The following is a 22060-nucleotide window of genomic DNA, read 5'->3' on the forward strand; positions in this document are numbered from 1 at the left end:
CAGCTGATAACGCTAATGTGAATGAGACATCCCTTATGAAAAACAACTATAGGAATCTTGTAGTATTTTGGGACAAAATATTATAGTAATCTTATAGGAATACTATAGGAATACTATAGTTTTTTGGGACATACTATAGAAGTACTATAGAGGTATTACAGAACATCACAGAAGTATTATACACTACTATAGAAATCTTATAGGATTACTATAGTTCTTTTTCGTAAGGGATGTAACATTAGAGAAATCTGGCCCACTGCCTAATATGAGTTTAACACCCACTACTATATCACACAGGGATCTACTCACACAGTAATCTCAAAAATTACAAGTCCCTGTCCTCCTTTTCGGTTCTGTGTGTTTATTAGGAAGGATGTAGAACTTCAATTCATAATTTGTTTGTTTATTGGCGGAACAGAAAACGACACAGCAACTCTTCGGCATGATTGTCCTGTGTATTTCAATTAGCGCCAAGGCAATGTTTTCCCCAAGCGGCAACATTCTAATCTGAAAAATTAAGCCTACCCGGAAGTGCGAAAAACTGCAATACATCGAAAATCCGCTAGGGGCAGGTCCCAAAAGGGAGCAAATGTCCATAGACCCCCATGTTAAAATGTCCGTTTTCACAGCATAAATTCATTTTTTTACAGGTTGGTCTCATGGACTTTTATTGTATTTTTCGATAGGTTCCGAGTGCCTGACAACTGTGAGGGGGGTGAATTTTTTTCTAACTCGTTAGTTTAGATCGTATTTAGATATGAAATGTATGACAAATAAGGGCGTGGTTAACTTTGATTGACAGCTTGATTGACAGCTGATAACAAGCATAGGCTGCGCCAAGGAGAATGACAACATAGGAAGCGCCATTTTTTTATATACAGTTGAAATATAATACTACTGTTTTTGTATCATGATGTAGCGACAATGCCTGACATGCGGTCACATGCTGTTCCAATTAGTAAATCCTTGTCTCCAAACACATCCTTCGTTGTCTCCTTAAACAACAGTCTGTGCATGGTGCCGCTAAGTCTACTATGAACAGTCAAAATTGCAATCTGTTGCTCCCCAGAGGGACATTATAGTCACAAAAGGAACCCTGTTCTGGACAATCCCCTCTAAAACCCCCATTTCAGCATGGACTCCCTGTGACTTTACAACCTCATGACCCACACACACACACACACACACACCATTCATGGAGCTTTTCAGAGAAAAGTACCCCTAAAATGTTTGATATGTATTCCTGTGTTTCTCAAGTGTCTTCACATGCCATAACGGAAATACTGACCATTTCATTGTGTGTTTAATCAAACTTTATTTGTGTGTAATTATGCATATAAATGTAACGTTATGTTTCCCCAATCTTTACCTGTCATAATTGATATCTCTGTAATCCTCTCCATCTCACGGAGACGAATCTTGACTGCAAAGTACAATAATATGCATTTGTTCCAGGAAATATCATATTTCTAAGTATGAATCCTTTCTCTCATAAGACATATGGTCAAAGTAGGCGTGTCTTCTTCACACAAAGAAGATTTCTTCCCGCTACAGATCAGAAGATCTGATTGGCTGTTGTCACCGAAAACAGGGCGTAAACAGATGTCTTTAAAAAGCAAGAGACCCTGTTTCCTCGCTCTCTTCTCTCTTCGATCCCGCTGATCCCACTTCCTCGCTTCTCCGGTCCCTGACCTCCTCCTCCTTCTCCACGTGCAGCGCTGCTCCAGCGGACAGGCCTTGCCTTGGCCTCTGGGACGCAAACCCCCACGTCATGTAGAGTTGCCTGCCGTCTTTTCAACTAAGCTCATACGTGCCTTTCCCCTCCAAAGAGAAACGATCTAATTCTGAACTCTCTCGGTAACGTTAAATTCAAGTAAGCCTTTACATCGTCTTGCGAAACGACCCAGAAGACGAAGCTAGACGCGAACCAGCCGGACACGCGCACGCGCGCGCCCCCTTTTCCAGCATCGCACTGAAAGAGTACAACAGCTCGCAAGTACTATCTCTCAATCTAAAAGCTGATTTCCTGGTGTCTATCTCTTAGGTCTGTGAATTAAGTTACCCTTCTTCCTCTTCTCTTCTCTTTCTTTCTTTCATTTCATTTCATTCTGATCACTTATGTTATTGTTTGGTTATATGTTTGTTTGTTTATTGTTTCCATTGTTTCCTCTCTCTCTCATGTTTATATTCATAGCTCATATAATCTCTAGTTTTGCATTTATTAAAATTCATAAATACTTTTCACTGTCTCTGTGTTTGAAAATCCACCTTATAAGTCAATGAAACTTAAAAGATCCAATTATAAGCTACAAAGCTCGATATATAGACTACTTGAGTAGTTTTAATTAATAAACTCAGAAAGTTTGATGTCCGTGGCCAGAACATAAAATTTTCTTGGAGTTTGTGAATACCTCTTCTTAACTGTAATGATCTTACATTCATTTCGCTGGACGAATTAAATATTGGTCAGACCAGTTACAGAACAAGGTAATCTCGATAATTGATAAAATAAATGTACATGCGACTTATGAATTATGACCATGAGTCATAAATATTAATATTCCCAAAATTCCCCATATTCTTGAGCTAATTCATATTTACCCAGAGTCGTATATGCTACATGTTTGGTGGAAGAACGCTTGGCAGTTTCAAACGTTATTTGGTGGAACAAACTCAGTTTCAGTTGAATGTGTATTAGTGGTATTAATAAATTGTAAAATTATTTTGAATTGTGAGGTAACGCATTATCATAAAGTGCTATTTTGATTAATGTTTATGGGAGGTGAACAGAAGAATAATTCCTGTTACTGTAATGAACAGAAGATAATACCTGTTCATAGCTGTAGTAGCCTAATAAAACAGAAGATAATTCCTGTTCACAGAAGTCTAATGCCTGTGTGCTCACAGCTTAAGTAAACAGAAGTCTAATGCCTGTTTGCTCACAGTTTCTATTAATTAAAACAAGAAGTTTTAATACCTGTTTTTATGTAAACCATTTTTGTGTATAATGTAATAAGTAAACAGATGCTAATTCCTGTTTTTATTGTAAAACCGTTTCATATATAATGTGTAATTTAACAGATGTGTAATCCCTGTTAGTCACATGTTATGAAACTCGTGTAATTTTCCGCATGCAACAGAGCGCAAAATACTCGTGATTCCACAGAGAAAAAAAAAATCTGCTGAATCATGCCACTGACCGACACTAGAGGGCAGCCTTTAAGTGTGTGGCAGTTCTCAAATTACGCGCCCCCACCGGTCATCCTGCGTGAGCGTCGCCTCCCACTGACGTCAGCCTGCGCGAGCACAATTACGCCCTCTGGTGGCGTTCTCAGATAATACCTGCTTTCAATTTCTTTTTCTCTCTCTGCATTCACTTTCTCTCTCCAATACTTAACTGTATTCAAAGCTTAGCTTATGATGATATTATTTGGAGTTAGACATTTCTTTTTTTTTTTTTTCTGTTTTTTGACTGTCACACTTTAAGTGAAGTTCGAAAAAAAAAACTTTTTCGAATTAAAGCTTAGACTTGATTCACTCAGGTTATTGATAGTCCACCCAGTCCCAGTCTGCATGGAAGTGCTTTATTGCTACCCTTTTCGTTTGATTATTTTTATAAGCAATACTAATAACTTCAGTGTTATTGTAAGGATTATAGGAAGTCATTCTGAATTTCAGTTTAATTAATTTCAGTATTGATACATCACTGTCATCATTCTAATTTTCTTTCCTTACTTATTTTTATTATTTTGGACCTCTCCTTGCACGCTTAGTTGAATTTCAATTCAAACTAGTTTGAATTTTGATTTAAAATTGTGTCTAATCCACCAGGTAGACCACTGAGAGGACATACGCCCCTCACCCTGGTGGCACAAACCCACTGCCGGGGCCTATCCCTCTGCCTGGGGGGGGGGGGGGGGGGGTAGGTTATTCTGATAAATCACCATCAGTTATCATAATTTCCCTTTTATTGTATCACTATTTTAGTAAAGCCTTTGACTCCTGCATACATATTTACTCAATTTGATGAAACCAGAAAGCCTTAATTTACATTAAATCTAACCTCTTAATCCCTTATTGTGTATCTATTGGCAGGACTCAGTCAGTGCACTGTGGTGATTGAGACGTCATCACTGGTTGGTTTCCGGTGGGCGGGGATCATCTGTCCGACGTTACTGACACTGCGCTCTGTCTGGTGTTGGGACCGTCGGGGGGTCTGACCGCGCCCGCTGGTTTCCACCTGGATGACCTCTATTCACCCCAGGTAACTAAAATTTGATAGAACTTATTATGAACCACAGAATACTAGATATTCCTCCTGGTATATTTTAAGTGTTTGGCCCACCTTTTTCTCTCTAAGACACACCTTCTTTCGAGGTCCTGTCCCGATAACTCTAGCAGTGTTAATAGGCTTAGGCCTCTTGATTCATTTTTTTTAATATATTATTTTTAATAACGCTCCCCGTGTTATTGTTTGTGACATTTCATTGCAGACCAATGCACTTCCTTGTGTTGTGTTTCCCTTTTCTTCCCTACCTCTAACTTTGTCTTTCTCCATTCTGTTGTGATTTGTTTCTCTCATTTCACTTAGAGACAGAACCTAAGAGAGACCCCAGGAAAGCTGAATAATAGAGTAACGATCAAAGCCGGCGTCATTAGACGACCCCCAGGCTACCGCCTGTCAAAATCTCTATTGTGGGTTTTATCCTTACCCACGAAATTGGCTCCGCTAACTGTCGGCATCAGTTAGCCCGAAATTCTCATAGACGGCATAGCCCGTATGAGTATAGCTCATTTGACCCTAAAACAAACTTGCATTTTGTCTCTTTTTGTGTGTGCTGTGCTTTTCTCACCACAGTAAGCAGAGATGTCGTGCTCACCCAGTCCCGCAGTCCGCTGGCACACTCTCGAAACATGGCTGAGAGAAATGACGGCAACCATCCTAGCCCAGGACGCCGTTGACCCTCAGGACCTGGACCAGGTTGAGACCTACGATCCAGCCCAGAAGTACGACCACAAGCAGCTTGCCAAAATCTAAAGAAAACTCGCACTCAACCTCGTCATCAAGGCCCGGGCCAGCGAAAGGACCAACCTCGACCTGGAGCAGAAGGCAGCCGCACTACAGCTCCAGGCCACAGAGGCCCTGGAGGACCGAGCACACACACAGAGCCGTCTAGACCAGCTACTCTTCCTGACCGAGGAAGAGGATGAGACGGACACAACGCTACAACAGGAAGTTGAAAGACTTCAAAATGCCCTAGACGATCTTCATCGGCACAAAGACCAAATACAGCAGTCGGAGGAACTCACCCGGAAGGAACTCAACGAAAGGCTCCAACAGGCTGGAGCTCTCCTTGAGAGAGCAGAGACTAAAATCCATCAGCTTGCTCAGCAGAGACACGAGCTCCAAGATGAACTTGACACTGTTCATGCAGAACTAAACATTCTTACAGATTGCAGAGTGGCTGGAACAGAGAAACACACATCACAGAGTTTCTCCCGGCCAGCCACCCCAACCCTGTCAGCCAAAATCCAAAAGCTGAAGGGGGCGGAGCTGTAAAGGGTCAGAATCCTCTCCAGACGGATTGGGCCCCCAGCAACAGCTCTCGTCCAACAAGCCTTGACAAGCTGGCCAGAAACATTCCTACGTTTGCCGGAGACCACAGTGTTCATTCATACCTTCAAGACATTGATTTTCACCTGCAAACTGTCGCTAACGTGACAGCTTGGGACAAGTTGTACTTGTTACGAATCACCGCAAATAGAGAAGTGCGTAGTTTTCTGGATCGCCAACCAGAGGCTGTCAAAGCAGATTACAAGCAACTGCGACAAGCTTTGATCCGTGAATTCTCTGATCCAGAATCAGACCAAGGGTTTATCAAGGCCTTTGACGTCAAACAGGCCCGACTTGAACACCCACACTCCTACTATGGCCGACTCCGACAAACGTTCTTCGGAGCAGCCAACACTCCACATATGGAAGAAGATGTAACCTTTAGAACTTTGTTTCTGCGAAATCTACATAGCACTGTGAGTAAACATCTCGGTGTGCTCGTCTGCCCACGAACCATGTCTACTCGAAAACTCAGAGACTTAAGGCGGGCGTACACGGTGCGAGTTCGGATCAGGATCGGACACTCGGGAGGTCGTGAGATATTGCACACGTTGCGAGTCAGTTTAACTGATAATCGCGTCAATGCAGCTGGTACACGGCACGACTGTCCTGCACGAATTTTATCCCGAGCCGGCAGCAATCACGTGAGCTTTCGCGCTAAACACAGAGACCGTCAATATTGCATGCAGGCAAAGCTTCAGATTGAAAAAATGACAGAAATGTGTGTGCAAATGATTTGTTGTAAAGCAGAGAACAGTAGCCATTCAACATAAAAACTAGAGAGAGAGAGAGAGAATTATTATTTTTATTTTATTATTTTTATTTAATATTATTATTTTTATTATTATTTTCTGTAGTACAATGTTCAAAATAATTTTCTATGCTGTTTTGATGCTTTGGCAATACAATTGTATTTTTGTCATGCCAATAAAGCTTTATTGAATTGAACAGAATTGAATTGAGAGAAGTGTGTGTGTGTGTGTGTGTGTGTGTGTGTGTGTGTGTGGGTGTGTGAGAGTGTGAGAGAGGGAGAGAGACAGTGTATGCGCACGCTGTATGGTTGCTGCCACTGAGGTATAGTATAGCCCCACGTGGTTGTGTATAATTTGGAAATAGGGGACAGCTGGTGAAAATCGGGCCGACTCCCCGAATTTTTTAAACATGTTTAAAGATGATCGGGAGGTCGGGGAGGTGCTTATAACGTGCTCGGCTCGGCTCGTAATTCCTCTCACACGCTGCGAGCCACGACCATGCGAGCATCACCGATTCCACTCGATTTCTCCCGAGTGAAAAAAATTATCTGCGAGCTCGTAAAAACAGCAAAAATCGCACCATGTACGCCCGCCTTTAGCCCACAAGGCTTACACCAAGCAAAGGGCTATGGATGAAAAGACGGTAAAAACACACACAATTCACTCCGTCTCTGAGCACTGCTCAGAGCCAGACAGCAGGTGGCAGCACGACTGTGACGGTGCTCATCCAAAGCGTCGGACCGAGCGCTCAGAAAGATTCTGGAACCAGCATCATCCGCCGTCCAGAACTCCAAGCCCAGACCGTCGAACCTGTAGCCACTCTCCCCAGAACACTGGTGAGCCAGAGTCTTCTTACACAACAGATGAAGACAGTGCAGCCACGTCTGACACCGACACAGAAAACGAACACTGACACCTACTGCTTCAAGGTCATCTCTGACCTGCAGCTGTGTAACCAGACCAATGTCTGCGCCACATACATACCACTATCACGATTGCAGTGACTACACAGCACAAACAAACTTTACCAACTACACTGCACGCCTCAGAGCCGCTTACGCCACCTCCGCTGTGTACAAAGAAAAGGTCATGCGGGCCTCTGATGAACAGACCTTTCCTATGCCACCAATGACGCCTCATGTGTTGAACACCGCAGCACAAAAGCCACGCATGGCACATCAAAGCATGTGGTATACCAATCTCAGCGAAGCAACAAGACTGTCCTAGCCAACCAAGGACATCCATCGCTGAAATTTTTCCTCCCTTTCTCTCTCTCTCCCTTTTTCCTCTAACAGGATGCTGTGGTGGTTCGCTAGAAAGCAGCCACAATCGGACATCACCAGATCCGGCATCCGGCATCGCATGGAGAGAGAGCAGCCCGACTCCTGATCACCAAGGCAAGACTCACACTCAGGAAGTCTAACACTGTGATGGGCATCTCCACGGTCACCGACCACGCCCCGACACTCGTCTTGGCTTTCATCCTGTACCAGACTCAACGAGACGTGAGAATCCACAGCCAAGCTCACAAAGCCGTATCTGGCGATTTCCTACGAACCTTGAAAAAGGGGGGGTCCCACACCATCGACCACCTCAACCTCACTTGAGCTGAGTCATCAGCCTAGCAACCACCTGCTATTTGACCATCATGATCCACCTGCCATCCATTGTGCCTATTTGTTGTTCGATGAAGTCCATCCCCAAGTCTTCATCCAACACAAAGGGGGAATGTAGCGACAATGCCTGACATGCGGTCACATGCTGTTCCAATTAGTAAATCCTTGTCTCCAAACACATCCTTCGTTGTCTCCTTAAACAACAGTCTGTGCATGGTGCCGCTAAGTCTACTATGAACAGTCAAAATTGCAATCTGTTGCTCCCCAGAGGGACATTTTAGTCACAAAAGGAACCCTGTTCTGGACAATCCCCTCTAAAACCCCCATTTCAGCATGGACTCCCTGTGACTTTACAACCTCATGACCCACACACACACACACACACACACACACCATTCATGGAGCTTTTCAGAGAAAAGTACCCCTAAAATGTTTGATATGTATTCCTGTGTTTCTCAAGTGTCTTCACATGCCATAACGGAAATACTGACCATTTCATTGTGTGTTTAATCAAACTTTATTTGTGTGTAATTATGCATATAAATGTAACGTTATGTTTCCCCAATCTTTACCTGTCATAATTGATATCTCTGTAATCCTCTCCATCTCACGGAGACGAATCTTGACTGCAAAGTACAATAATATGCATTTGTTCCAGGAAATATCATATTTCTAAGTATGAATCCTTTCTCTCATAAGACATATGGTCAAAGTAGGCGTGTCTTCTTCACACAAAGAAGACTTCTTCCCGCTACAGATCAGAAAATCTGATTGGCTGTTGTCACCGAAAACAGGGCGTAAACAGATGTCTTTAAAAAGCAAGAGACCCTGTTTCCTCGCTCTCTTCTCTCTTCGATCCCGCTGATCCCACTTCCTCGCTTCTCCGGTCCCTGACCTCCTCCTCCTTCTCCACGTGCAGCGCTGCTCCAGCTGGACAGGCCTTGCCTTGGCCTCTGGGACGCAAACCCCCGCGTCATGTAGAGTTGCCTGCCGTCTTTTCAACTAAGCTCATACGTGCCTTTCCCCTCCAAAGGGAAACGATCTAATTCTGAACTCTCTCGGTAACGTTAAATTCAAGTAAGCCTTTACATCGTCTTGCGAAACGACCCAGAAGACGAAGCTAGATGCGAACCAGCCGGACACGCGCACGCGCGTGCCCCCTTTTCCAGCATCGCACTGAAAGAGTACAACAGCTTGCAAGTACTATCTCTCAATCTAAAAGCTGATTTCCTGGTGTCTATCTCTTAGGTCTGTGAATTAAGTTACCCTTCTTCCTCTTCTCTTCTCTTTCTTTCTTTCATTTCATTTCATTCTGATCACTTATGTTATTGTTTGGTTATATGTTTGTTTGTTTATTGTTTCCATTTTTACGTACGTTTATATTCGTAGCTCATATAATCTCTAGTTTTGCATTTATTAAAATTCATAAATACTTTTCACTGTCTCTGTGTTTGAAAATCCACCTTATAAGTCAATGAAACTTAAAAGATCCAATTATAAGCAACAAAGCTCGATATATAGACTACTTGAGTAGTTTTAATTAATAAACTCAGAAAGTTTGATGTCCGTGGCCAGAACATAAAATTTTCTTGGAGTTTGTGAATACCTCTTCTTAACTGTAATGATCTTACATTTATTTCGCTGGACGAATTAAATATTGGTCAGACCAGTTACAGAACAAGGTAATCTCGATAATTGATAAAATAAATGTACATGCGACTTATGAATTATGACCATGAGTCATAAATATTAATATTCCCAAAATTCCCCATATTCTTGAGCTAATTCATATTTACCCAGAGTAGTATATGCTACAATGAAATGTAGTTTTAGAAACGCAGTGCTGAAGTGCCAACTAGTCTCTCCCTATGGAGGATCCCACTACCACTCTACAGATAAGGCGTTGTCGGGAAAATCCGTCTCGCGGTCCTACCCCAAAGCAACAAATAAAATAAAATTCCTTATCAAAATTTATAAGGAAAGACAAGTATTTTGTTTAGGCTTGGCTTGTAGGGAATTCCAAACCTGCGTATATTCTAACGCACATAAGTATAGAACCCATTCTAAATGCGCATGTGACCGCCATCAGCGTTTCTCACAGGTTCGCGTTTAAAGTCTGTGTAGAGAGAATGGTGTCGTCTTAGCGGCCCCTAATTTAATAACAAATGATCATTGCGACGGAACCAAATCAATTAAAACTAACTTTAGATGGAAATAACTTAACTCTGCTGTAAAGCCGAAACAATCTCTGTTACCTTAAATTATACTAGGGCTGTCAATCGATTAAAATTTTTAATCGCGATTAATCGCATGGTTGTCATGAGTTAACTCGCGATTAATCGCATTTAATCGCACATTTTTTATTTGTTCTAAATATACCTTAAATTAATACTTTTCAAGTTTGTAATACTCTAATCAACGTGGGCATTGATAAATATAGATGCTTTATGCAAATGTATGTTTATTATTGAAACCATAGTCAATATAGCATGAAGACGAGACATGTTTCAAAGGTCATAGATGTTTTTCAAAGAACTTGTTCATGTCTATTAGACACATGTAGAAAGAAAAAAGAAATACCAGGTTCCCATTACTTCTCTTTCTTTGCACTGAGCAATTTACTAACACAAACATGTTTAGATTTTTGCATGACAGGGCAGCTCTTCTGAAAATGCTAAATGTACATTTAGCATTTATTATTACATTGTAGTTTGTCTCTCTCTGTGCCCATTTTGATGAAGCTAAATTCTCAATACATTCTCAATAAAACGTATATTTTACTGTTTCTGTTGTCAAACAACGGAATGAATTTGAAATGGTGACTGAAACGCGACCAAATAAACATAACCAGCTCTCCCTTCCAAGACGTTAATCTGCACAAAAATTCTGATAATCGAGCCGTCGTCTGGTGAAATCAAATACACATAAGCTAAAGACAATATCCGTGCTCTGATTTCGGCTATATTTGTAAAATTAGAGAAGCAACATAATATCTGTGTTTAACTGAATTAAAGCGCTGCTCCTCCGCGTGAGACGCAGAGAGAGAGAGCGAGAGAGAGAGAGGCGCGCGCGCGTGCTGGGAGAGCAGTACCGGCGGTACCGGTATATTCTCAGAAACTAAATAAGGTTTGGGCGCTTTGTTGAAGGGAAAAAAATCGCTAAAGGGGTCTGCAATGTGGCTAAGTTGTCAACACTGTGTATCTGCATTTCTCCAACTAGGTTTTGGGCCACGGGTCAAACAGAAAATACGCGCTGCGTTAATCGTCCGTTAAAAAAATTAGTGCCGTTAATATGATTTTGCGTTAACGCGTTATTAACGCGCTAAATTTGACAGCGCTAAATTATACGCTTATCTCTGTAAAGCTGCTTTGAGACAATCTACATTGTTAAAAGCGCTATATAAATGAAGATGACTTGACTTGACTTGACTAGTTTTAAGAGTTTTTCAGGCGAGAATGTAGTTGTTTAAAGCTCAAATCTGTGGTTTATTTATAAAGATTTATGAAAATTTTATCCAGGTTGTGAGATCCAGGCGATCACCGGGCGCTCGGCGCTCATGTACCCCGCCTGGAACAGCCTTTCCTCGGCTAGTCGTTCTGACGTTTGCCGCTGACTCTGGCGTCTCTGTAGTGGTTAAACATGAGATATAATTCGTCTTGTGTATATCTAACGGGCGATTTTTGGTCTCGTGAATCTATAATTTGTTCCCTGGCCAATCGTTTTGGCTGAGGGCTAAGTGAAGTTTCATAACTTGTATGTTTGACTGAATTGTTTGCTTTATTTGTATAGCTTCTTGTACCTTTTACTTATACTTTTATAATGGCTAATATTGATAAAACTGAAATTTAACAAAAAGAGACTGGGTTGAGTTTTGTAATTTTAAATTTTAATACAACGAAGATGATCTGTAATGTTGTTTACTGCAACATCTGTTGTTTAGTACAAATGCACATATTGCCTGGACCATATTAAAATGTTTAATATTTTTATATTATATTTAAACAAAAAGAGGCAGGGTTGTGTTTTATATTTCGTTTTGTTATAAATAGGCTAACGTTATATGCAGTGAATATAATCAATACGCGTTGCCTGAACCACATTTGTGTTGCTATAATGTTTAAGATTTCTTTAAATGAAAACGAAAAGAGTTAGTGTGGTGTTTTATAACATATTTCGTTTTATTGTTGCCTAAAATATACATACAGAGATAACCGGAGTAGCAGAGCGAGCTGAGTGACGCGCGCTGTTCCATTTGCAGAATAACCGGACTCGCGTCCTTTACCCATATATGGATTGGCCAGAAGGTGGGCGGGGTTAGGATTTTCCAAGATGGCGCCGCCCATACCCCCCATAAACGGCCTCAAAAACGTTCTTCAGAAAGTCTATGGGTGACGTCACAGACGCTTTGTCCATATTTTTTACAGTCTATGGTTTTCCCCCACGGGCTAAATTCACATCACGTGACGGGGCGTTCCCGGGGGCGTTCCCAGACCAACCGTCTGTATGTATAGCCTACAAACGAAGCATACAGAAAAGCAATTGAGCACAGAATATGAACGCAACGCGTTTAATTGTACGTTAGGCATTTTCCTCCCATAGAAAACCAAGAAAACGCTTAATGAGGCTTAATGGACCAACAGTTATAAAAAATAAAATAAAAAAACAATTCGTTATACATTATTAATAAAACACAGGCAGCAGGCTTTGCAGTTTGTGTCTGTCATTGTATTTCTGTGAATGGCATTTTACACATTTGTGACTACTTGTCTGCTTCTTCAAATTAAAAATACAGGTTTGTGACTATTCTTACAGTGCAAATTTTAACATTCAACTTCAGATTTTTATTTTACAGGTTTTTACATTGGAGCTGTGAGTGTAAATGTTTGTGTACAAGTACAAATATTTATTGTACAAGTTCTCAAATTCACATCTACTTGCTCTCGAGTTTTGCTACTCTTTTACCTTAATAGGTTTGTCATTTACAAAGTCTCTGAAAGTGATTTTGAAGCATTTGCTTTATATATGAACTGTTTAAGACCTTCAATCAAATTCACATATCATGTGGGTATCACTAATGTCAATTTCTTGGACACATGCATATCAACTGTTGATATACAAATTGTCTCTACTCTGTAGGCTATACAAAAGATACAGCAAAGAACAGCCTCCTTCATGCTAAGAGTGCTCATCCAATCCACTTAAAACATGGGTTACCGTTTAGCCAAGGTTTAGCCATTTTAAGACTCCACCGTATCTGTTCTAAGAAAGAGGATTTTGAGGCTAAAGCTCAGAACCTGTATACAGATTTCAAATCACGGGGATATCCTAGTAAGTGTCTCAATACTGCACCTGAGAATGTTCGTATTTTACATGCACAGGAAGAAAGCAACTTTATCACAAATAATACAAAGAAGCATTATTAACCAACTGCAGAACCATACGTCATAGCAGTGTGAGGATGACAGCGCCAGCCTAACAGTCTGATGCCGGAAGTGGGCGGGGTAAAAGCATCTAAGGGGTGGAGATGGGTAGGTTTAGGTGTCTTATAGGAGCTCTAGTCTGAGGAACAAGCTTGTTCATGCGGACGCTCACATCTCTTTTCCGACTACTCTTGTCGATGCCCAGGGTAATTTTCCATGCTTTAATTGTACTTATTGCACTAAATATGTCAAATGTAAATCATTCACACATCCTTCTACACTAAAAACATACAGATGGTACGCAACCAGAATGCCTATTACCGCCGCGGCAAATAACCACGGAAAAAATAAACCAGCCGCATTTCAAAGTCGTTCGCGAAATGACCGCCAGGTGGCGCAAAGGGGCATTGTGCAAAACAGCAGCAATTGCCATATTTTAAAATGTAAGTGGGTTAAATATAAAACCCTAGCCTAATAGGCATTTTTTTTTATATATATATAAATAGGCCTATTAGGCTACAACACAATAGAACCAAAGATAGAATCAATATTAGAACTGAACAAATAGAATCAAAAGTTAAAAATAGAGACGATATTAGGAGCAATGACGCTGAATATTTTTACTATTCTATTGAGGAATTAGATGAATGAAGAGAGCTTCTCTCTCGTGAGCGATATAATTGCATAGTAATTTATAGTGATTTCAAAAGCAGTCATGTAAAAAAAAAAAAAAAACTACATGGGGTAGGCCTATAGCCCTACCATGGCCTACAGAAATAATTTTTGAGAGATTACGCGGAGCGCGTTTTAGTTAAGATCCTGGTTTCAATGCTCTTAATGTATATAGGCTACTGCTTTAAAAAAAAATGTCACAACGCGTTTTGAGATTGTTTTGAATTAAATATTGAAGTTTAAAATTTAGTGTTTTGGCACCAGGCCGAGTGGCGGCATTGTTCAAAAATCAGGTTTTATTCTGCCATGTTGAATTGGCGTTAGAAATTTTTTAGATTTATTAGATTTAGATTTTAGATTTCGTTAGATTTATTTTTCTCATAACAGCTAAAATAACTTAATATAGGCCTTGTCTTAATATGACCTACTTAGGCATATAATAGGATAGGCTACTTTTAATAAATGAGCAAAACTTGGCACACACTGGAACGTTTGGGCATTTCGCAACCAGTAAAGTCATGGCCGAGTGGTAGCTAGAACTTACGTTATGGTCAATGAGATAACACGTGTTCAAATCCCGAACCAACTTGGACTACTGAAATTTTTATATTAGCCTATTAATTATCAATTTTGTTTGTAATGTTTTATGTTGAATTTTTTTTCATTATTCAATTTAATTTCAGTAATTTCAGTATTGTGATTATGAATTCGGTCAATGTTTCATTTGAATTGATTTGCTACCAGCTTTCAATCGCTCTCAATGAGCCGCGGCGCGGCGGCAGATTTCGCAATAGAGAGAATAAACTGACACTTTGCAAAGTCTGTGATTGTAGCGCCTCTTAGCGGTAAGAGGCTGCAAATACACACCCGCAATTTACTGCCGCGGGAACGGTATTATTCTGGTTGCGTACCATCTGTACAAGATTAAACAATTGATTACTTGCAAGAGTACATATGTGATCTATATTATCATCTGCTCGTGTTCACTGTTATATGTAGGCAAAACGGCACGTGTATTACGCACAAGAATCATTGAACACACAAGTGCCATTTGAAGACTGGATGATACATCCTCAATCTATCGCCACTTTAAGTTTGCCAAACACTCTTTGTCTGACACTGAAGTTCCCTGGCACCGAGAGGATTCTACCTCATAGAAGAGGCGGAGATAGAGATAAGAAATTGTTGCAAAGGGAGGCCCTCTGGATCTTTGAACTTAAGTCTTTATTCCCTGATGGTATGAATGAAGAACTAGAACTTTCCTGTTTTTTGTAAAGTTTTTTTTTTTTCCTGTGTTTTGTTCTCTTATATGCATTGTTTTAATACTCCTTTTTTGTTGTTGCTATAATTGAATACCTGTAATATTTTGTCATGCATGTCAATTATCAGACTCTCTTGGAGCTCCACCTGTCATAGAGTTGTACTTGTGATAATGAATTTCAGCTGATGGCCCCTAAATGCTAATTTACCAACAAAAGGGTGAATGTTTGTTGCAGAGTGAGCACTGAAGATAGTGATGTGTTGAAACGTTTGCTCCTGTTCATTTGTTTTTAATTCACTTTGCAGTTTTTGCACTATGCAATCCAGAAAATAAAAAAAAAAATGTTTTGATAGACTTCTATAGTCTGTACAGAATTCAGTGTGCGGCCAGCTACCTTCTTGCTCGTTTTCCATATCTCTTTGAGTTTGGCTCCACGCACCTGAAGAAAACTGATTTTTTTTTTTTTGTCAATTTAGAGCGCAACAATTTCTTCTAGTTTTCATACATTTTTAGCATACCATTTATTAATAATTTATGAATGTATAGTCATGTTTTTAAAAAATGGTTAGTTCATAATTAACTAATAACATATAAGTGACAACTGAATTAACAAAACATTCATAAAATGTTAGCATAGAACTTATTAATCATTTATGAATGCTTAGTCATGTTTTGTAAATTATTAGTTCATCATTAACTAGTAACTTATAAGGGATTTTATCTGAATTAACAAAACATTCATACAATGTTATTATATCACTTATTAATTATTTATGAACGTATAGTCATGTTTTGTAAATGATTAGTTAATCATTAACTAATAACTTAAATGACTTATAACTGAACATAAAGTGTTACCATGAGTCATGCACAATATAATGTAACTGGCAAAAGGTTGCTTTAACCCAGTAAGCAAAAACACATGCAAATCTAAATAAACAGTATAACTTAAATACCATATTAACAGATTTAATAATGGCAGAATTAGGATCTTTGTAAATTTTTGTACTTTGCTTTAGGTCTAGCAAACTACTATCTAACAGTGATTGATTTCAAGAATTTATTGTAAACACATGAGAAATGCTAAAAGATAAATTTATCAATGAGAGTAATAACTCACCAACTGCTGCTGATATAGATGAGATGAAGAGAAGAGCAGAAAATTGCATACTGAAGATATTTCAGCCTTAGGAGTATGAAAAAACAAACAGACAAACAAAAAACAATAAAAACATTAACAATAAATTACCTTAAAGGGGTCATGAATAGATAAATCACATTTTCCTTGAGCTTTTGACATATAAGAGGTCATCATATTATAAGAATATCCTGCAAGTTTCAGAACTGAAAACTTAATTGATAGTCCAAAAACAGCTTTTATTGAAACCAAGCACAGAGAATGACTCATTTTGGAATGCGTCTATTTATAGGTGAAAGTAGGTAGGTAACATGTAGTAGGTAAATAACATACGTTATGCTTACACTGGATCGAGCAAACATGCCTTTGAAGAGTGCAAAATGTTGCGCAGTGCCAGGTTTTGGAAAAACACAATCGCTGCATAACCTTCCTTCTGATGCTAGATTTGCAGAGAGACTGAAATTAAAAAAACTATGCTGTGCCTTCTTTATTGGATCCAATAGGAATGGCGCAACTATTTGACTTTATGTGAGTAAAAAAGTTTTTACTGTGTCACTATTGCTTTGTTACATTTGATATGTACTGATTATGTGTACGCAGAGGTGGGCAGAGTATCCAAAAACTACTCAAGTAAAGGTACTAGTACTTATTAGCCTGGCTTTTGTCAGACCAAGTCTCATTTGAGACTTGGTCTGGGAACTACATGTTCATTTTCTCGTATTTGAGGCGTGGTTTACGAATGCCCAGAGCCGTTTATTGGGCGATATGAATGTCTATCAAATGCACCTGTACGTAGCTCATAGCCAACCGCTTCAATTATACCAGATGACATATGTAGAGCGACAGAAAAAGACGTTGGTCAGCGAGCTGGTACTGGTCTGAAAAGACAGCATTACGACCGTTGCGCCATATGTGGTGGTCTCCATCACTTCTGCAAGAGCACCCCCTAAGAGGAAGTGTTGCTTTCGCCAAATGGAAGTGGAACCTATTCGTTGAGTGAGTCTTCTCTCCGTGAGGAGATCCTGAAAGCGTTCGGTCATTTCAGTGCTCTCTTTCCTGCAAGATGGGTTGGAGTGAGGGCTGTGTCCTCCACCCTCAAAATGATGTTGCCTCTATTTTTCTTTGACGCACATCATGATGCAGTAGCTGGGAAGCACGTCCTGATCGCCAGGTTCCTGAGGGAGCAAGGTAACTAAAAGCCTTGCGCCCCTCTTTATCCTCTTGGGCCTTATCTGTGGTGCTACTGCACTGCAGAGACAGTCCCTGAGCCACTGCAGGCAGTGAGTTAAAAATTCTGTTTTTAAAGAAACAGTTCTCCTGCTTGCATGGTCTCTACTAGAGGGTAGGGACTTGCTCGCTTTCGGTCAACGATTTGTGCCCTGGAATTCGGGCCGGCTAACTCTCACTAGCTGAGACCCCAGCCTGGATGTGTGTCCAAGGTTCCTACCTCTCCCTAAACCAGGTGGGACCAGGTGGTGAACCTGCAAGCGCTGCCCCGGAGGAGGCAGACCCAGCCCTGGCTTCTCTATCCGTCCGCTTCATTGCGGTTATACGTGCACAGAATGTAAGCCTTAGTGAGTGGTGCTCCCGCCTAGGCGTTGACACAGTGTGCTTCGCTGACAGATATTCTAGAGTTGGGGGCTGAGCGACACCTATGTTTGAACCGCTGCTTCTCGTGGGCTCCCTTCTCATGAAGCCAGTTTCACTCGAGCCTGGTTCGAAGTGTCGGCTTGCTGCACCATTCCCCTCCTATGGACTGGATTCATGTGCCATTTTTGCTCCAGTTGAGTTCCCTTTAACTGAACCCTGTCGAGTTCCTCCATACCCTCCGGCGGCGGAGCGTCCGAAGCCAGGCCTACCACTTGTATGCACTAGTGGAACTTGTGCTAGGCTGGGTCCATATGTTGTAATCCCCACAGTGATCCCATATGTGTATTTTTCCACGATACGACTCCCTACAGCGAGCCTGTGTCTTCGCTTGGCAGAGTTTTCTGCCGTCACTGTCCGTTAAATAGCTCCCCCGGTTATAGGCTGGAGCCTCCCCAGTGACATTCCATATGTTGTACTACCCATCAATTCACCCAGTCCATTTATGTATACTCCACATGTATCTCCTTGTGAGCAGTATGTGGCTTCTGCAGCGTCCCTTCCTTTCATGTACAGGGAACGCTTTCCCTGTGGTCCTGTAGGAACAGCAGTGACTTCCCTGGCCTAAAGCCCTGTCCCTTCTCCGCCTTAATTCGCGGGGGGGATCAGGAGGCTTCTGTCTAGGCACTGGAAGGTGGCAGTACTAGTCCCTCCTGAAGGAGGGAACGGAGGACGTAGTCCCCTCGCCACTACTGCTGGACCACCGCTGACTCTGGGGGCCGCTTGGCTCCTCAGCGAAAAAGCAACTGGTGCGTGCGTCCACTTCCGGTGCGTGTAATCACGCACGTCAATGTTGAATTGGCTTGATTAAACAGTAGTACGAAAAAGACAGGCTCCCTAAGCGTGATCCCCATTCAGTTGACGTCGACTACGTCCTCCGTTCCCTCCTTCAGGGAACGGTGGGTTGCATACGCAACCAGAACGTTTTTTAGAATACTAACTAATGTTTTAAAACAGGATTTTAGTGATGGAAACATCATTATTGGTGGAGATTGGAACTGTACAGAATGTTTCAATGTTGACCGTAATAATGAAGAGCCTTATATGCTTTCATCCAACTATTTGTCAAGATTGGTGAAAGAGGCCGAACTTTTAGATATGTGAAGAATCAAGCATCCAGAAGACAAACAATAAGTGCTGCTCGTTCAGACAGAATCTGTGTTTCAAACATTTTTAATAACAGGATTATTGATTGCTCTATTTCTCCTGTAGGTTTTTCTGATCACCATCTGGTTTTTATTTCAGGAAATATGACACAGTTTCCAAGAAAATCCTCTTATTGGCATTTTAATGCTAAACTGTTGCAGGATGCTTTATTTTACAAACATTTTGTGGTATTTTGGAATCATTGGAAGAGGAAGAAAAATGATTTTGAAAATTTAAAACAATGGTGGGAGGTTGTAAAAAGACTACTCAAAGAGAAACAATTCAAGCCCTGGAAAGAGATATAGAGTCTATAGAGACAGAAATTAAACATGACCCAGCTTTTATCAACAACTTACAACAGAAAAAGAAGCAGCTAAGTTTTCATTTGAATGAGAGGGTTAAAGCAGCTTTGGTGAGGTCACGATTTACATCATTCACTGAGATGGATGCCCCAAGTGTTTATTTTTTTTTTCCATTTAGAACGTTCAGTGGCACAATATAAGCAGATGACATGTTTACGTCTTCTAGATGGGAAGATTGCAAATGATATTTTAGAAATGTGTTGTCATGCTGTTGATTTTTAATCTTCTCTCTACAAAGCTGATCATTGCAACTCTAGCTGAGCAGCACAACTTTTGCATGAACTTCCTCAAATAGACTCTGTTTCTAAGACTGTTTTGGACACACAAATTGCTGACAAAAGAACTCACTATTGCTGTTGGACCTGTTGAAATCCGGACGCTCTCTCGGAATTGATGGGTTGACTTCTGAATTGTATAAACATTTTTGGAAATATATTGGAATGGACCTTTACGAAGTTTTCTGTGAAAGTTATAAAGATGGCATTCTACCTGCTATGTCAACGTGCTGTATTGTCCCTACTACTTAAAAAGAGAGACTTGACTCCGTTAAAGAACTGGAGACCTGTTGCTTTATTAACATCAGAGTATAAAATCTTATCTAAATGTCTGTCTAATAGGCTAAAGAAGTTTTTACATTTGATAATTCATCAAGACCAAACCTATTGCATTCCAAAAAGATCTATAATGGATAATCTTTTTTAGTGAGAGATACCTTGGATTAGAGGTCTGCAAGCCCGTCGCATCAGAGAGCTTGCATCAAAGAGCGCGCGTCAGAGAGAGCTAAAAGTGATATTGATGTTGGTCTCGGGTCGGGTTCGAGCTGAAAAATTGCAGCCGTTGTCGGGCTGGGGCCGGGTAGGGCTTGAACACCACGGGCCAGGGCCGGGTTAGGGCTGGAATTTTTGGCCCGTGCAGGGCTCTACCTTGGATATCTGCAAAATGTTTGATGCAGAGGTTGGGTTGATTGCTTTAGACCAAGAAAAGGCATTTGATAATGATGATCATAACTATCTTTTTAATCTACTTGCTGCATTTGGGTTTGGCCAGGATTTATCAAATGGATACGGTTGTTGTACACTACTTTTATGGTTAAGGTGGGGGGAAGCCTAAGTCGGCCTTTGTGGTTTCAAGGGGCATTAGACAAGGATGCCCTTTATCAGGGCAATTGTACAGTATTGATATTGAGCCATTACTTTTTTAATATAAGAAAAACTCTAAATGCTTTATCAATGCCCACAATGCCTCAAAATTTAAGAACTACAATTACTGCTTACACTGATGATGTTACAGTCTTTGTCAATTCTAATAATGATATAAAAGCTTTGTCTAGAGCACTTGAGTTGTATGAAGGGGCATCGTCAGCTACAGTAAACTGGGATAAGACTGAAGCTTTCTGGTCAGGTCAAAGAAATTTAGAAAATCTCCCACAACTACCAGGTACTTTAAACTGGAATAGAATATGGCTAAAATTACTTGGTGTGTTTTCGGGATCAGAAGAGTTTCAGAAGAAAAATTGGTAGGGAGTTCTGGAGAGAGTATGCACCCGATTGTCTAAATGGAACTGCTTGTTACCCCAGTTATCCTATAGGGGGAGAGTTTTACTTGCAAATAACTTGGTCACTTCTGCGCTGTGGCATAAATCTATTGTGTTACAGCCTCCCGTTTGACTAGTTCAAGACATTCAAAGGATGCTGGTAATTTTTTGGGGGGGCAGGACAGCATTAGGTCCGATCAGCTGTCCTTTTTTTGCCAGTGCAAGAAGGGGGGCAAGGTCTTGTGGACATCAGATCTAGACTCATGGCCTTTCGTCTGCAAGCTGCTAAGAGACTGCTGTATAATAGTGATATTGCTTGGTCCAACACTGCAGTTGCAGTCTTGAGAAAAGCAGGCAACATGGGACTTGACAAACACCTCTTTATATTGAACCTGAACGAAACAACTTTAACAGACTTGACTTCCTTCTATAGATCTGTGATGGAAGCCTGGAAAGTTTTCTCTGTCTCGGAAGTGCGAAGTGCGCATGCGTGAGTGAGTGAGCAGCAGGTGATGTCGCGTGGCAAAATGTATTAATATATGGGAGAATTTTAAGTATTATTCGTGAAAAAATGGTAGAATTCAATTAAGAATTATTTTTGATTTGTGAATGGGCCAAATTTAAGTTGGCGTTACGCTCCAGTGGCATACTTTTTGATTCGATTGATTATCCCTTTTTGTTTGATGGCGTCTGATTCAACAAAGACGCCCGTAGCTTCAAACAAAAAAAGAGTTGAGCCACCAAACAAACGACTAAACACGGAACTAGAAAGCAGTCCGGATAATTCTTTTTCTTTTACGCCGGATATGGAGGGAATATTGAGCGAAATAAATGAGAAATTAAAGAAACTTGACAAGCTGGACTCAATGTCGGATGATATAAAAGATCTAAAAGAGAC

General features: G+C 40.7%; 1 long non-coding RNA gene across 1 annotated transcript in view; it reads right to left on the minus strand.

Annotated features, from left to right (window-relative positions):
- Nucleotides 1–22060, minus strand: part of LOC308699976 — a 116299-nt gene that overhangs the window by 43207 nt on the left and 51032 nt on the right. The window contains exon 2 of the long non-coding RNA XR_014031253.1: nt 16456–16521. This is a non-coding gene — a long non-coding RNA (uncharacterized lncRNA). The remainder of the gene's footprint in view (nt 1–16455; nt 16522–22060) is intronic.

The sequence above is a fragment of the Scardinius erythrophthalmus genome, assembly GCF_964197995.2.
Source record: "Scardinius erythrophthalmus genome assembly, chromosome: 12".
Lineage (NCBI taxonomy): Eukaryota > Metazoa > Chordata > Actinopteri > Cypriniformes > Leuciscidae > Scardinius > Scardinius erythrophthalmus.